The 18,480-nt window shown below is 41.0% G+C and overlaps 1 protein-coding gene across 2 annotated transcripts in view; it reads left to right on the forward strand.

Annotated features, from left to right (window-relative positions):
* Positions 1-18,480, forward strand: part of ANKRD45 (ankyrin repeat domain 45) — a 101,868-nt gene that overhangs the window by 13,517 nt on the left and 69,871 nt on the right. The window contains exon 1 of one of the 2 annotated variants that reach the window (XM_055365999.2): positions 9,852-10,355. The exons of the other annotated variant lie outside the window; for it this stretch is intronic. The gene's annotated coding sequence lies outside the window, so the exon portion shown is untranslated. Of the gene's footprint in view, positions 1-9,851; positions 10,356-18,480 lie in introns of those variants that run through there. 2 annotated transcript variants of the gene reach the window in all.

An 18,480-nucleotide genomic window follows, 5' to 3' on the forward strand; every position in this document is an offset into this window, starting at 1 on the left:
TCTATCACTGATGGACATTTGGGTTGGTTCGAAGTCTTTACTATTGTGAATAGTGCCGCAGTAAACATACGTGTACATGTGTCTTTATAGTAGCATGATTTATACTCCTTTGGGTGCATACCCAGTAATGGGATCCCTGGGTCAAATGGTATTTCTAGTTCTAGATCCTTGAGGAATTGCCACACTGTCTTCCACAATGGTTGAACTAGTTTACAGTCCCACCAACAGTGTAAAAGTGTTCCAATTTCTCCACATCCTCTCCAGCATCTGTTGTTTCCTGACTTTTTAATGATTGCCATTCTAACTGGTGTGAGATGGTATCTCATTGTGGGTTTGATTTGCATTTCTCTGATGACCAGTGATGATGAGCATTTTTTCATGTGTCTGTTGGCTGCAGAAATGTCTTCTTTTGAAAAGTGTCTGCTCATATCCTTTGCCCACTTTTTGATGGGGTTGTTTTTTTCTTGTAAATTTGTTTAAGTTCTTTGTAGATTCTGGATATTAGCCCTTTGTCAGATGGGTAGATTGCAAAAATTTTCTCCCATCCTGTAGGTTGCCTGTTCACTCTGATGGTAATTTCTTTTGCTGTGCAGAAGCTCTTTAGTTTAATTAGATCCTATTTGTCTATTTTGGCTTTTGTTGCCATTGCTTTTGGTGTTTTAGTCATGAAGTCCTTGCCCATGCCTATGTCCTGAATGGTATCGCCTAGGTTTTCTTCTTGGGTTTTTGTGGTTTTAGGTCTAACATTTAAGTCTTAAATCCATCTTGAATTAATTTTTGTATAAGGTGTAAGGAAGGGATCCAGTTTCAGGTTTCTACATACGGCTAGCCAGTTTTCCCAGCACCATTTATTAAATAGGGACTCCTTTCCCCATTTCTTGTTTTTGTCAGGTTGGCCAAAGATCAGATGGTTGTAGATATGTGGCATTATTTCTGATACCTCTGTTCTGTTTCATTGGTCTATATCTCTGTTTTGGTAGCAGTCCCATGCTGTTTTGGTTACTGTAGCCTTGTAGAATAGTTTGAAGTCAGGTAGCGTGATGCCTCCAGCTTTGTTCTTTTGGCTTAGGACTGTCTTGGCAATGCAAGCTCTTTTTTGATTCCATATGAACTTTAAAGTAGTTTTTTCCAATTCTGTGAAGAAAGTCATTGGTAGCTTGATGGGGATGGCATTGAATCTATAAATTACCTTGGGCAGTATGGCCATTTTCACAATATTGATTCTTCCTATCCATGAACATAGAATGTTCTTCCATTTGTTTGTGTCCTCTTTTATTTTGTTGAGCAGTGGTTTGTAGTTCTCCTTGAAGAGGTCCTTCACATTCCTTGTAAGTTAGATTCCTAGGCATTTTATTCTCTTTGTAGCAATTGTGAATGGGAAGTCACACGTGATTTGGCTCTCTGTTTCTCTGTTATTGGTGTATAGGAATGCTTGTGATTTTTACACATTGATTTTGTATGCTGAGACTTTGCTGAAGTTGCTTATCAGCTTAAGGAGATTTTGGGCTGAGATGATGGGGTTTTCTAAATATACAATCATGTCATCTGCAAACAGGGACAATTTGACTTCCTCTTTTCCTAATTGAATACCCTTTATTTCTTTCTCTTGCCTGATTGCCCTGGTCAGAACTTCCAACACTATGTGGAATAGGAGGGGTGAGAGAGGGCGTCCCTGTTTTATGCCAGTTTTCAAAGGGAATGCTTCCAGGTTTTGCCCATTCAGTATGATATTGGCTGTGCGTTTGTCATAAATAGCTCTTATTATTTTGAGATACATCCCATCAATACCTAGTTTATTGAGAGTTTTTAGCATGAAGGGTTGTTGAATTTTGTCAAAGGCCTTTTCTACATCTATTGAGATAATCATGTGGTTTTTGTCTTTGGTTCTGTTTATGTGATGGATTATGTTTATTGATTTGTGTATGTGGAAGCAGCCTTGCATCCCAGGGTTGAAGCCAACTTGATCTTGGTGGATAAGCTTTTTGATGTGCTGCTGGATTTGGTTTGCCAGTATTTTATTGAGGATTTTTGCTTTGATGTTCATCAGGGATATTGGTCTAAAATTCTCTTTTTTTGTTGTGTCTCTGCCAGACTTTGGTATCAGGATGATGCTGGCCTCATAAAATGAGTTAGGGAGGATTCTCTCTTTTTCTATTGATTGGAATAGTTTCAGAAGGAATTGTACCAGTTCCTCTTTGTACCTCTGGTAGAATTCGGTTGTGAATCCATGTGGTCCTGGACTTTTTTTGGTTGGTAGGCTATTAATTATTGCCACAATTTCAGATCCTGTCGTTGTTCTATTCAGTGATTCAACTTCCTCCTGGTTTAGTGTAGGGAGGGTGTATGTGTCCAGGAATTTATCCATTTCTTCTAGATTTTCTAGTTTATTTGTGTAGAGGTGTTTATAGTATTCTCTGATGGTAGTTTGTATTTCTGTGGGATCGGTGGTGATATCCTTTTTATCATTTTTTATTGCATCTATTTGATTGTTCTTTCTTTTCTTCTTTATTAGTCTTGCTATCAGTCTATCAATTTTGTTGATCTTTTAAAAAAAAAAAACAGCTCCTGGATTCATTGATTTTTTTGAAGGGTTTTTTGTGTCTCTATCTTCTTCAGTTCTGCTCTGACCTTAGTTATTTCTTGCCTTCTGCTAGCTTTGTAATATGTTTGCTCTTGCTTCTCTAGTTCTTTTAATTTTGATGTTAGGGTATTGATTTTAGATCATTCCTGCTTTCTCTTGTGGGCATTTATTGCTATAAATTTCCCTCTACACACTGCTTTAAATGTGTCCTGGAGATTCTGGTACATTGTGTCTTTGTTCTCATTGGTTTCAAAGAACATCTTTATTTCTGCCTTCATTTCGTTATTTACCCAGTAGTCATTCAGGAGCAGGTTGTTCAGTTGCCATGTAGTTGTGTGGTTTTGAGTGACTCTTAATCCTGCATTCTAATTTAATTGCGCTGTCGTCTGAGAGATAGTTTGTTGTGATTTCTGTTCTTTTACATTTGCTGAGGAGTGCTTTACTTCCAACTATGTGGTCAATTTTGGAATAAGTGCAATGTGGTGCTGAGAAGAATGTATATTCTGTTGATTTGGGGTGGAGAGTTCTGTAGATGTCTGTTAGGTCTGATTGGTGCAGAGGTGAGTTCAAGTCCTGGATATCCTTGTGTCTAACCTTCTGTCATGTTGATCTGTCTAATATTGACAGTGGGGTGTTAATGTCTCCCATTATTATTGTGTGGGAGTCTAAGTCTCTTTGTAGGTCTCTAAAGACTTGCTTTATGAATCTGGGTGCTCCTGTATTGGGTGCAGATATATATATAGAATAGTTAGCTCTTCTTGTTGAATTGATCCCTTTACCATTATGTAATGGCCTTGTCTCTTTTGATCTTTGTTGGTTTTAAGTCTATTTTATCGGAGACTAGGATTGCAACTCCTGCTTTTTTTTTTTTTTTTTGCTTTCCATTTGCTTGGTAAATTTTCCTCCATCCCTTTATTTTGAGCCTATATGTGTGTCTGTACTTGAGATGGGTCTCCTGAGTACAGCACACTGATGGGTCTTGACTCTTTATCCAATTTGCTAGTCTGTGTCTTTTAATTGGGGCATTTAGCCCATTTACATTTAAGGTTAAAATTGTTATGTGTGAATTTGATCCCGTCATTATGACGTTAGCTGGTTATTTTGCCCGTTAGTTGATGCAGTTTCTTCCTAGCATCGATGGTCTTTACCATTTTGCATATTTTTGCAGTAGCTGATACCAGTTGTTCCTTTCCATGTCTAGTGCTTCCTTCAGGAGCTCTTGTAAGGCAGGCCTGGTGGTGACAAAATCTCTCAGCATTTGCTTGTCTTTAAAGGATTTTATTTCTCCTTCACTTATGAAGCTTAGTTTGGCTGGATGTGAAATTCTGGGTTGAACATTCTTTTCTTTAAGAATGTTGAATATTGGCCCCCACTGTCTTCTGGCTTATAGAGTTTCTGCTGAGAGATCCGCTGTTAGCCTGATGGGCTTCCCTTTGTGGGTAACCCAACCTTTCTCTCTGGCTGCCCTTAACATTTTTTCCTTCATTTCAACCTTGGTGAATCTGACAATTATGTGTCTTGGGGTTGCCCTTCTCGAGGAGTACCTTTGTGGTGTTCTGTGTATTTCCTGAATTTGAATGTTGGCCTGCCTTGCTAGGTTGGTGAAGTTCTCCTGGATAATATCCTGAAGAATGTTTTCTAGCTTGGTTCCATTCTCCCTGTCACTTTCAGGTACACCAATCAAATGAAGATTTGGTCTTTTCACATAGTCCCATATTTCTTGGAGGCTTTGTTCATTGTTTTTACTCTGTTTTCTCTAAACTTCTCGCTTCATTTCATTAATTTGACCTTCAATCGCTGAAACCCTTTCTTCCACTTGATCGAATCGGCTACTGAAGCTTGTGCATGCATCACATAGTTCTCCTGCCGTGGTTTTCAGCTCTATCAGGTCATTTAAGATCTTCTCTACACTGTTTATTCTAGTTAGCCATTCATCTAATCTTTTTTCAAGGTTTTTAGCTTCCTTGCAGTGGGTTTGAACATGCTCCTTTAGCTTAGAGAAGTTTGTTATTACCGACCTTCTGAAGCCTAGTTCTGTCAACTCATCAAAGTCATCCTCTATTTGAATAGAAAAAACTATTCTTAAATTCATATGAAACCAAAAATGAGCCCTAATAGCAAAAGCAATCCTCAGCAAAAAGAACAAAGCTGGATGCATCACATTACTCAACTTCAAACTATACTACAAGGCTACAGTAACCAAAACAGCATGGTATTGGTCAAAAACAGACCCATAGACCAATGGAACAGAATAGAGAACCCAGAAATAAAGCCACACACCTACAACCACCTGTTCTTTGACAGAATCAGCAAAAACAAACAATGAGAAAAGGGCTCCCTATTCAGTAAATGGTACTGGGATAACTGGCTAGCCCTAAGCAGATGATTGAATCTGGAATCCTATGTTTCACCATAGGCAAAAATTTACTCAAGATGGATTAAAGGCTTAAATGTGAAACCTAAAACTATAAAAATCCTAGAAGAAAGGAAATGTCATTCTGGACACTGGCCTTGGCAAATAATTTATGACTAAGTCCTCAAAAGCAATTGTAACAAGAACAAAAATTGACATGTGGGACCTATCGGGGGAACCACCCCCAATATTTCACGTAGGTTCTTTTCTATTTCCCTAAGTATCAGCCAGTCTGAGAAATACAGGGAAAGAGTACAAAAGAGAGAAATTTTAAAGCTGGGTGTCCGGGGGAGACATCACATGTTGGCAGTTTCCTTCATGCCCCCTGAGCCATAAAACCAGCAAGTTTTTATTACTGATTTTCAAAGGGGAGGGAGTGTACGAATAGGGTGTGGGTCACAGAGATCACATGCTTCACAAGGCAATAAAATATCACAAGGCAAATGGGGGCAGAGTACCGGGGCGAAATTAAAATTGGTAATGAAGTTTTGGGCATGCATTGTCATGGATAACATCTTATCAGGAGACAGGGTTTAAGAGCAGATAACCGGTCTGACTAAAATTTACTGGGTGGGAATTTCCTTGTCCTAATAGGCCTGGGAGTGCTATGGAAGACTGGTGCTTATACACTGTTGGTGGGAATGTAAACTAGTTCAGCCAGTGTGGAAAGAAGTTGGAGACTTCTCAAAGGACCTAAAACAGAACTGCCATTCAACCCAGAAATCCTAATACTGGGTATATACCCAAAGGATCATAAAACATTCTGCCAAAAAGACACACACACTCATATGCTTATCGCAGCACTAGTCGCAATAGCAGAGACATGGAATCAACATAGGTGCCCATCATTGATGGATTGGATGAAGAAAATATAGTACATATACACCATGGAATACTATGGCACCATAAGAAAGAGTGATATCATGTCCTTTGCAGCAACATGGATGCGGTCCAAGCCAATATCCTAAGTGAATTAACACAGGAACAGAAAACCAAATACTGCATGTTCTCACTTATAAGGGTGAGCTGAACATTGAATACACATGGACATAAAGATGGCAACAATAAACACTGGGGAATACTAGAGGAGGGAAGGAGGGATGGGAGCAAGGGCTGAAAAACTACCTATTGGGTACTGTGTTCACTACCTGGGTGACAGGATCACTCATACACTAAGCCTCAGCATCATGTTATATACCCACCTAACAAACCTGCACATGTACTCCTGAATCTAAAATAAAAATTAAAATATACATAAAAAAGAAAGCATTTAAAATACCATATATTGCTTAGGAATACACATTAATGTGATAAAATTATAATAGCATGATTGAAGAATATACACATGATATAAGGATGATAGTGATTTTGTTTACGTAGGTAGGAAGGGCCAGAGAACTGAAAATGACAATAAAAGTTTCTCAATTTTACCAGTAATATTTCATTCATATTATTAAAATGATTTGAAAAATATTACAACTAATAAATGTCTTTTCAATTCAGATGTTCAGTTATATTAGAATCTGTTGTTTTCTATGTAATTGAAAAATTTCCTAATAAAAATAATACAAGAGAAGTAGACAATTCATTGGACATATAGAACTCCTTCCTTAAATTCCATGGTTATGGAAAACCAAATACTGCAGGTTCGCACTTGTAAGTGGGAGCTAAGCTGTGGGTACACAAAGGCATACAAAATGGTATAATGGACATTGGAGACCCTGAAGGGGGAAGAGTGGGTAGGAGGTGAGAGATGCAAAACTGTGTATTGGGTACAATGTACACTATTCAAGTGATAAGTATCCTAAAATTCCAGATTCACCACTATACAATTCATCCATGTAACCAAAAACCACACATACCTCTAAAGCTATTGAAATAATAATAATAATAATAATAATAATAATAATAATAATAAACTTCTTAAGTTTCATGGTTAAAAGTCAAGAAAACACTACCTTCCATCTGGTTTATAAAAATTGAAATTCTGGCCAGGCACAGTGATTCACGCTTGTAATCCCAGCACTTTGGGAGGCTGAGGCAGGTGGATCATCTGAGGTCAGGAGTTTGAGACCAGCTGACCAATATGGTGAAACCCTGTCTCTACTAAAACTACAAAAGTTAGCTTGGTGTCCGTGGCATGCACCTGTAGTCCCAGCTACTTGGGAGGCTGAGGCAGGAGAATTGCTTGAACCCGGGAGGCGGAGGTTGCAGTGAGCCAAGATCATGCCACTGCACTCTAACCTGGGTGACAGAGTGAGACTCTGTCTCAAAAAGAAAAAAAAAATTGAAATCCTACGTATTGAGCACCTAGTCTACACTTGGCCCTTGAAATTATTGTCTACTATACATAGCTACCTCTGAGAAATAGGGCCTTAGACAGTGCTATTTCCCTGGGATACTCCTTTCCCGCTCCAACCATAACTTATTTGCCAATGGGCAGAAATCTAACCCAGCGGCAGCCCTTTTCTAGCCAGCAACCTATGGCATAGATGCCTTCACTCAAAGCAGATAAGTTAAACCAGCCAGATTGCTCTTCCAGTAATTTGGTATTAAAAATAAAAGTTACTGATGGGCAGTGGACTGTGAGGTTTTATAGATGTGGGGGCTAAGGAAGTTTATGCCTAGCAGACCAGTAATCAGAAGAAATCAATGAGCAAAGAAAAAGCTGGAGAACAGAGTCCTTCCGAGGACTGGGTGCTCTTAACCTCTTATTTTGGAATTCTGTGACATCTCTTTATATCCATATAATTGGTCCTACTTCACTCTCTCTTTATTTGAACTGCATTTGGTAGGTCTATTTTCTTGGATGTTTTTATTCTATGTTGTCCACATCCTTTAGATAGAAGAAAGTATATCATTATATAGGTGAAAATGAGATGTTGATGGTTGATGGTCTCACAACTAATGAGCATTGAAGCCATGATTTAATCTGGCTTTAAAGCTGTGTTCTGGATTAAATGCAAGTGTTTATGCATTTGCCAGCATGAATATGTATGCATATTTATCCATGTCTATAACCAGTGCTTGTTTTCCATCTGGATGAATAGGGAGATAGATGGATAGAGAGATAGAAAGAATAACAAAGAATAACATAACAAAATAGAATAGTGCTACAAATGGGGAAATTAACAAGAAATTCTTTTTTTTTTTTTGAGATGGAGTCTTGCTGTTGTCACCTGGGCTGAAGTGCAATGGCATGATCTCAGCTCACTGCATCCTCTCAGGTTCCAGCTGTTCTCCTGCCTCAGCCTCCCGAGTAGCTGAGATTACAGACACTTGCCACCATGCCTGGCTAATTTTTGTATTTTTAGTAGAGACGGAGTTTCACCATGTTGGCCAGGCTGGTGTTGAACTCCTGACCTCTGTTGATCCACGCCCCCCCCCACCCCCACCCCTTGGCCTCCCAAAGTACTGGGATTACAGGTGTGAGCCACCATGACCAGCCAAGAAATTCATATTTTTAACGTTAAAATATAAGAACAGAACCACAAAGCCAGGGCTCTCACTATCATGTTGTATTGTCTTGCCTGGGTTGGATTAGGGTGAACATGGTTTCACACAGATGAACAAGGAGAAGAGTGATGCTGCCTGGCGAAATAATCACTGATTCCCCAGAAAACCTGAGAGAAAGAGCTCAGGTGGGTAATGCCCTGTTTAGCCCTCATGTTCCAGGCCGTGACTCATTTGCCACTTCTTAACTTTCACTAGAAGCACATGTTAAACACTCAGATATAGTGGTAATGATTTTTTATTCATGTTTTAGTAAAAGCATTGCTTCTCACTGTTTACGTTTTTGAAGTGAAGCAGCATCAGTTCTCAGAAACACAGCCTTCTGATTGTCAGCATCATCTTCCCTGTGTCAAAGTGTGAAAGGAAAATATCTTGGGCCCCCAAAATCACTAAGCTAAAGGGAAAAGTCAAGCTGGGAACTGCTTAGGGCAAATCTGCCTCCCATTCTATTCAAAGTCACCCCTCTGCTCACTGAGATAAATGCATATCTCATTGCCTCCTTTGGAGAGATTAATCAGAAACTCAAAAGAATGCAACAATTTGTCTCTTACCTACCTATGACCTGGAAGCTCCCTCCCCACTTTGAGTTGTCCCACCTTTCCAGACGGAACCAATGTTCATCTTACATATGTTGATTAATGTCTCATGTCTCCCTAAAATGTATAAAACCAAACTGTGCTCTGACCACTGTTAGATATGAATTCTAAATTTCTTTTCAAAGAATTAATATGTCAGTATGTTCAACTCTTTGCCTTCTACTTTTAAACTTCCTTTTAAACGTTCTACTTTTAAACTTCACTTCCTTGTAAAGCAACCTTTTTCGATTACCTACTCCACCCTGACTCATTCCAATTACATGCTCCACCCTAACTCATTCTGATCATCTGCTCCACCCTAACTCATTCCAATCAGCTGCTCCACACTAACTCATCCTGATTCCCTGCTACCTGCTCGACCCTGACTTCTGCCAAAGCACTCACCCCGTCATTCTCTTTAAATTAGCCAATCAGAATTAGTTTAGCCCGTGCAGTCTAATCCTCACCAATAGGGGAATAACACAGCAGCAGGGGCCATGTGCGTCAGGGATAAGAACCCCTTCCCTTCCGTTGTCCAAGTGTGCGCTCACCATTGCTCCATCTGTAAGGGTGCACACTTCGTTTTTGTTTTGTTTTTTGAGACGGAGTCTCTCTCTGTCGCCCAGGCTGGAGTGCAGTGGCGTGATCTCGGCTCACTGCAAGCTCTGTCTTCTGGGTTCTTGCCGTTCTCCTGCCTCAGCCTCCCAAGTAGCTGGGACTACAAGGCACCCACCATCACGCCTGGCTAATTTTTTTGTATTTTTAGTAGAGACGGGGTTTCACCGTGTTAGCCAGGATGGTCTTGATTTCCTGACCTCGTGATCCACCCATCTTGGCCTCCCAAAGTGCTGGGATTACAGGCGTGAGCCACCAGGGCACACCTTTCTACAGAAGTACCTGGCCTTGCTGAGAATTAAAAAGAAAATTTTATATTTGAGTGCTATGTCTTTTGCAGCACTGAAACTTTATATGTAACAATTTGGGGGCTCGCCTGTGATTACATTTCCCTCTGGGGACAGTCTCTGGTTCACTCTCGTGAGGAGGTGTGCCCCGCCCCCTTGTGGCGGCCTCAGGGGTGAGAAATCAAGACCCACCCAGTGCGAGGAATAACCCGAGCTCTCAGCAACACAGAAAAAAACAAAACAAAACAACAAACTGGCCAGCAACCTAGCTTAAAGGATCCTTACATACTGCAGCAACCACTCTGGGCATGGACCAAGGAAGGAGAAGCCGTGGGAGCCAGTAAAGTATTTCCTTGGTGGTCAGGACCAAGGTAAGAAAGCCGTGGGGGGTGGGGCAGTGAAGTACTCCTTGGTCGGGGTGGCTTAGAGGTTAAAAAGAGGTGAGACATCCCCACTGGGGGGGATTGAACCTCACACAAACCTCCATAGTAGAAAAGGTGAGAAATTTCCCATGGAGGAAATTGAGCCTCACCCCAAAAGGCAAGAAATTTCCAGTGGGGAAATTGAGCCCCACCCCAAAAGGCAAAAATTCCAGTGGGGAAATTGGGGCTTACCCCAAAAGGTGAGAAATTTCCAGTAAGGGAAATTGAACCTTGAACCTTACCCCAAAACCATCAAGATGGGAAATACCCCAAGCAAGACAGGGAGTAAGGGGGATAAAGATGGTAACGAAGATATTCCCCCGTATAGCCCCCTAGGTCTCATGCGAAAACATTGGAAAGATAATGAGAGGACTAAACATAGGAAAAAGCAACAAATGTTGAAATATTGCTGTTTTATTTGGACTCAGGGACCCATCCTCAATCCCTCAATCTTCTGGCCAAAATTTGGGTAGAATGAGTATGTAATGTGTCAGTTTCTAATCTGATATGTTAATGATAAAAGTCCAGTATCTCAAGAAGAACTAGGCTATGCCCTTTGTTGGAGGCAAGGACCTGCCCTCCTTTTTCCCTTAAAAACAAATAGGGAAGAACCCAATCTGGCACCTCAAAATGAAAAGTCAGAGGAGCCAGCTCTCATGCCTAAAGATTCCAGCACATGGGATCCCCTAGACTATCTTCCCCCACTCAGTGTCCCCAATCTTTCCCCTCAAACAGCCACTGCTGCCTCAGATCCCATTCCAAATTCCCCCTCTACTCACATTATCCCTCCTCCTTATAACCCTGACTCTTGGGAATTACTGTGCCACCAGCCAGCCGGTTCCCTCCCAACCTAAAGACCCCTCTCTAAAAGGACTCCAGCATGAGGCAGAACAATGTAAAAAAGATATTTAGAATTTCCCAGTTCCCTCTGTACCTAAGAGGTCAGCCCCAACCCTCTTCGCTTTGAAAGAGGTACCACAAGGGAGGTGGGGCGGGGGGGGGGGGGGGGGCGGTGGTGGGGGCAGGGAAGGGGCAGGCATTGGCTTTGTAAGTCTGAAATTTTAAAAAGGAGCTTAAACTGCCACAAGATGACCCTTATGGAGTGGCAGACCAAATTGACCAATTCTTAGGACCTCAGTTATACACTTGGGTCGAGTTAATGTCCATCTTGGGCATCCTCTTTTCAGAGGAAGAAAGGAGTATGATTTGTAGGGCTGCTATGGTAGTTCAGGAATGTGAGCACCCTCCTGATGAAAAGATTCCTACCACAGGCCAGAAATTCTCCACCCAAGACCCCCAGTGGGACAATAACAACGCAGATCACCGGGAAAATATGCAGAACCTAAGGGAGATAATAATAAAAGGAATTTGGGAATAAGTACCCTGAACCCGAAATCTTTCTAAAGCACTTGATATACAACAGGAAAAGGACGAAGGGCCTATGAGATTCCTAGACAGACTGAGGGAGCAAATGAGGCAATGTGCAGGCCTCAATCTGGATGATCCCCTTGGGCAAGGAATGTTGAAACTCCAATTTGTCACTAAAAGTTGGCCAGATATTTCAAAAAAGTTACAAAAATAGACAATTGGGAAGACCGTCCTCTAAGTGAGCTTCTCAGGGAAGCTCAGAAAGTATACATGAAAAGAGATGAAGAAAAAGAGGAAAAAAAAGACAAAACATGTTTTCCACCTTCGAACAGATGGCTCCAAACCCAGGTACTTCTAGACAGAGCTTCCAGGGAGCCAGAAACTATAAAGGGTCCAAACCCTCTTTTAAATGACCCCAGCCTCTATCTGGAGGACCAAGGTCCTCATCTACCAGGTCCCCTAAAGAGTATGGGGGAGCAGGGTTAAAGAATCCCAGAACTAAGAGGGAGGAAGGACAAAATAGGTGCTATAGATGTGGAAAAACAGGCCACTTCAAGAGAGGATGTCCTGAACTAAGAAAGGAGAAACAAGCCCTTCCACTCATGACTTTAGAGGAAGAGTAGGGGGGTCAGGGGCTCTGTCTTTTTTATCTTGAGTCCCACCAGGAGCCCTTGATAAATTTGGAGGTGGGCCCTAAACATGAGCTTATCACCTTTTTAGTCGATTCAGGCGCTGCTTGCTCAACTCTGTTTGTTCCCCCCAACCCCCGGTCTAGTGTTGTCTCCTCCTCAGCGGAACTTTTACTTTCCGAGGTAAAAGGGGAAGGAGAGGGGAGAACAGCATAAGCAGCTGGCACAGGCAGGGAAAGACCAGCAGAAAGGGGAAAGAGAGAGCGACAGAGAGGAAAGAGGCAGAAAGAGAGGAAGAGGCGGAGAGAGAGAGAGAGGAAGAGGTGGAGGGAGAGAGAGAGGAAGAGGTGGAGAGAGAGAGAGGAAGAGGCAGAGAGAAAGAGAGGAAGAGGCAGAGAGAGAGAGGAAGAGGCAGAGAGAAAGAGGAAGAGGCAGAGACAGAGGAAGAGGCAGAGAGACAGAGGAAGAGGCAGAGAGAGAGGGAGTCAGAGAGAGAGAGAGAGGGAGTCAGAGAGAAAGAGAGACAGAAAGTCAAAGAAAGAAAGAGAGATAGAAGTAGTAAAGAAAAAACAGTGTACCCTATTCCTTTAAAAACCAGGGTAAATTAAAAACCCATAATTGGTAATTGAAGGTCTTCTCTGTGACCCTGTAACACTCCAATACCACCTTGTTGTCCGTGTAAACAAGGGCATAGCCTGAAAGCACTGAGGACACTGACAACCCGTACCCTTCCTATCAAAAATCCTTAACCCAATAACCCGTAGATGGCCCAAATACATTCAATCTGTAGCGACAACTGCTTTGCTAACAGAAGAAAGTATGAGGCAATTCTGTTAAAAAAAAAAAAAAAAAAGATGATTCAACATTAACCACTAAAAATTCCCTTAACCCAGCAGGTTTCCTAGTATGGGATCTAAATCTTAATTACTATACAAAGGTCCGACCAGACCTAGGAGGAACTCCCTTCAGGACAGGATGATAGATGGTTCCTCCCGGGTGATTGAGGGAAGAAGACACAATAGGTATTCAGTAAGTGATAAGGAAACTCTTGTAGAAGCAGAGTTAGGAAAATTACCTAATAATTGGTCTGCTCAAATGTGCGAGCTGTTTGCACTCAGCCAAGCCTCAAAATACAGAACCAGGAAGGAACCATCTATACAAATTCTAAGTTAATTTGGACTAAACAAGGTCGTATTAATAATAAAGAATAATTGAAATCTCAAACTTACAAGGTTTTCAACAAAAGTAAAGTTTGCTGAAAGTTAACAGTGTAACATGTATTATCCTAACTTCTAATCTTGTGGCCTTAGTCTAGTCCACAGACATGAAGGAAGTTTGCTTTGGAAAAGAATAGTTATCTTCAGAGAAGAAAAAAGGGGTGTTGGGGGGGTAGAATTTATATAAAAAGGAATGTTATATGGTAAATTCTTGTCCTAAAATAAATTAACTGTTTTTTTAAATAAAAGGGATGTTTGTGACAAGTCAGAAAGTTGAGGCGTGTCAAAGAATTGTCTGTGAAAGTCAGGAAAAAAATTATAAAAGGGAATTTATGCAAGAAATGTTGTATAATTTAAAAGTAATTAGGCCTCCTGAATGTAAAACTATTGAAGAAACAGTTTATGTGCAAGGTGTGTAAGGAAAGTAAAATATACTTTTGGTAAAAGGATTATAAGGATGCATAAGAATGTGGATTTTTACCTACATTAAAAGGTTAAAAAGTATATATTTTGTTTTAAAGGTTTAAGCAAGTTTTAAAACATTAATTGTAAAGGAAATTCTGTGTGTAAACATATTGGCTAAAGTTAAGGGGGTGTCATCCAGTTTTTCTGTGAACTGGACATTAAAAGCACAACAGGTTTTTCCTAAAGCACTAACCTGCTCTGTAACAAAAATTATAAAAGGTTAAAAAAAGTCTATAAAAATCTTACCTTATGGTCAGACATTAAAAATTGGATAAATATGTCTACAAGGTTGTATTAAAATTAAGTTTAACATTAACACACTAATATAAAGGTGAAATTTAGCTTATCTGGTATAAAAATCATACAGGAAGCATTGTCAAATATAAAATGGCGTTTGGCTTTCTTTGGTCTAAAAACTAATAAAAATAGGTGCTAAAGGAAATTTCTCAGTAGGAAGGCACCAAGGACTATAAAGTCCACTGCTGATGTCCCCACATTTAAAACAAAAGGTCAATTTCTTAGAAATTATATACTTGGTTTATCCTTCACTTTCCTTTCCCTCAAAACTAAGTCTTTTAGCACAGGTACCACCCCAAGATTTTTTGGTAAACCAGCATCAGCCTGAGGATCATGTTCTCATCAAAGGGTGGAAAGAAGGAAAACTTAAACCAGCATAGGAATGACTCTAAGTTGTGCTGCTAACCACCAAGACTGCTGTTCGTACAGCAGGAAGGGGATGGACTCATCACACCCGAGTCAAGAAAGCACCATCCCCTCTAGAGTCATGGGCCATAGTCCCAGGGGAAAACCCTACCAAACTAAAGCTAAGAAAAATTTAACTTGCTTTTCATCTATCCTATTACTCTTTCTTCTTTTCTCGTTTTATTGCTGACCATCTAGTTATTAACATAACCAAGTCAATTTTGCCTCAAACTATTGCATTTAATGTTTGCCTTGTTATGCCCTGTAGGGACTTGCCAAGTCAAAGATGGCTCCCTACTTCAGAAAAGTACCTCTGTCCCTCCTGACTCTCCTCAGGCTGGACATTAGTGAATTGGGACCATTTAATCCAGGGAGATTTCAATAAAGACCCCAGTGTCAATCAGGAGTCTTGCTCCCTGATGTAGAGCTTTTATGCCGTAGTTGGTCCAGCATTCTGTGGGCCACTAAAGAGCAAGAATGGACTGCCCCAACCGGTTTTTGTAATTTCCTAAAACCATACATTCATTTTATTAAAGGAACAGCCCTCCCCCGCTAACTGTCAGCTAAACCAGTGTAATTCTATACAGGTCATTATCTGAAATCCTCAAAGTTCTTCCCCTTTTCTAAGCCGGTTCCCTTCTTTAAGCCGGTTTTATGGTATGGGTGCTGAGTTTTCAGGGACAAACCCTATTCGATTCTGTAAAATGCATTTATTTGATCCCCCACCCCCTGCAACTTCCTCTAAGCCTTCTTCCAAAACCTCTCACAATGGAAAAATTGCTCCTCCTCCATCTAACAACAAGACCAAGATAGCTATAGCTATCATAGGAGTTAGACTTAAAACAAACTTTGGCAATTAGGATACCAGGATGCAAATGCCTGGTTGGAATGAATCAAATATTCCCTCCACACATTAAACAAAAGCAATTGTTATGCTTGTGTGCATGGTAGGCCAGAGGCCCAGATTGTCCCCTTACCACTAGGGTGGTCCTCCAGTTGACCGGGCATGGGCTTTATGGTAGCTCTTTTCCAGGATTCTACAGCCTGGAGTAATAAGTCATGCCAAGCTCTCTCTCTGCTATATCCTGAAGTCCAGCACCCTGCGGGTCAGCCCCCGAGGGCCATCCAGCTTCCATCTCCCAACACAAAGTTCACTTTGTGTCTCTCATGACAGGGAGGAAACTTAGTATTCCTTGGAGACCTGAAGGCATGCAGTGAGCTTAAGAATTTTCAAGAGCTTATCAATCAGTCAGCCCTTGTTCATCCCCGAGTGGATGTGTGGTGGTATTGTGGTGGATCTTTACTGGACACTCTCCCAAATAACTGGAGTGGCACTTGTGCTTTAGTCCAATTGGCTATCCCTTTCACTCTGGCATTTTATCAACCAGAGGAAGGAAAAATAAAACATTGTAAAGCAAGAGAAGCCTCTTATAGGTCTTTCGACTCTCACATCTATTTAGACACAATTAAAGTCCCACAGGGAGTACCAGATCAATTTAAAGCCCAAAATCAAATAGCTGCAGGATTCAAGTCAATATTTTGGTAGGTGACAATTAATAAAAATGTAGATTGGATAAACTACATCTACAACCAACAGTGATCTATTAACTACACTAGAGATGCTGTTAAAGGAATAGCTGAACAATTAGGGGCTACTAGCCAGATGGCTTGGGAAAATAGGATAGCCTTAAACATGATATTAGCAGAAAGTGGAGGAGTTTGTGTCATGATTAAAACTCAATGTTGCACCTTCATCCCAAACAACATCGTCCTTAATGGAAGTATAACAAAGGCATTGCAAGGTCTAACTTCTCTGTCCAATGAGTTAGCCAACAACTCAGGGGTAAATGATCCCTTTTACAGAATGGCTAGAAAAGTGGTTTGGTTAATGGAAAAGAATAATAGCCTCAAGTCTTACTTCCCTCACAGCTGTAATGGGTGTACCTATTTTTGTCAGGTGCTATGTCACACCATGCATCTGTGGGTTGGTGCAGAGGCTCATAGAAACAGCACTTAATTAAAATCTCCCTTAACTATCCTCCACCTTACCCAGAGAAGCTTCTTCTTTTGGAAAATCAAGCAAAGCAACTAAGGCAAGACATGTTAAAAAAAAGTTTGAAAAGACAGTTGTAAGGAAATACAAGGGGAGGGGTTGTTAGGTATGAATTCTAAATTTCTTTTCAAATAATTAATATGTCAGTATGTTCAATCCTTTGCCTTCTACTTTTAAATTTAACTTCCTCATAAAGCAACCTTTTTTGATTACCTACTCCACCCTGTCTCATTCTGATTACCTACTCCACCCTAACTCATTCGGATCAGCTGCTCCACCCTAACTCATTCCGATCAGCAGCTCCACCCTAACTCATTCGGATCAGCTGCTCCACCCTAACTCATTCCGATCAGCTGCTCCACCCTAACTCATTCCGATCAGCTGCTCCACCCTAACTCATTCCGATCAGCTGCTCCACCCTAACTCATTCCGATCAGCTGCTCCACCCTAATTCATTCCGATCAGCTGCTCCACCCTAACTCATTCCGATCAGCTGCTCCACCCTAACTCATTCTGATTACCTGCTACCAGCTCTGCCCTGACTTCCGCCAAAGCACTCACCCCATCATTCTCTTTAAATTAGCCAATCGGAATTAGTTTAGTCCATGCGGTCTAACCCTAGCCAATAGGGGAATGACACAGCAGGAAGGGCCACATGTGTCAGGGATAAGAACCCTTCCCCTCCCTTGTTCAAGTGTGCGCTCACCATTGCTCCATCTGTAAGGGCACACCCTTCTATAGAAGTACCTGGTCTTGCTGAGAATTCAAAAGAAAATTTTATATTTGAGTGCTATTTCTTCTGTAGCACTGAAACTTTATATATAACACCGCCCTGGGCACGTGTCATCAGGACCTCCTGAGGCTGTGTCACAGGTGCATGCATCCTCAACCTTTTCAAAATAAACTTTCTAAATTGACTGAGACCTGTCTCAGATTTTTGGGGTTCACATCTTGGTAACCACAAAGGGATTCTGACTGGAGGTGCCACTGACCTTTGACAAATCTATCAATGCTTGGTACCAGCATGAGCTATCTTAATGGTTCAAATGGATAGGACAATTTGCTGAGGCCTGGAAACACCCCCTCCAGAGAATCTCTGATCTCCCCAAATTTGTTCGAGATCTAAAGTTTATTTTGCTATACAACTCTTTTTGTTGTTGTTGTTGTTGTTTGGAGTTTTACTTGCTTTCAGCACAAGGAAGGCAAGTTTTTTTCTGCTTCCATGATGATGGAGATAGGTAACTCCTTTATGGAGTTTGAGCTCACTTCCGACAGGGAAGATGAATTTTTTTTTCCTGCTGCTAGGATGGTAGAGAGCAGCCTTCAGCCTGAGACCCATCTTTAGGTAAGTAACTGTAAGTAACTTGGCTAAAGTTAAGATTAACAACCAGCTGGTCTTAATTTCACCTTACCATTAGAGTGCTCAGTAATCATATAAGTTGTGTGATCATTTGTTTTGCTTAACTGTTTTTCGTTGTTTGTTTCTGTTTTTGTTGTTGTTTTGGTCTTTTTCCCATTGGGTTTGATCAACTCCATCTGACTTGATCAAATCTGAAGGGAAGTTCCAAATTATGGGGAACAAGACCTCTGTAGTGGCTAAATTCCCACACACAAAAAAAGGTGGTGTGGTGGGGGGAGAC

Source organism: Gorilla gorilla, chromosome 1, assembly GCF_029281585.2.
Source record: "Gorilla gorilla gorilla isolate KB3781 chromosome 1, NHGRI_mGorGor1-v2.1_pri, whole genome shotgun sequence".
Lineage (NCBI taxonomy): Eukaryota > Metazoa > Chordata > Mammalia > Primates > Hominidae > Gorilla > Gorilla gorilla.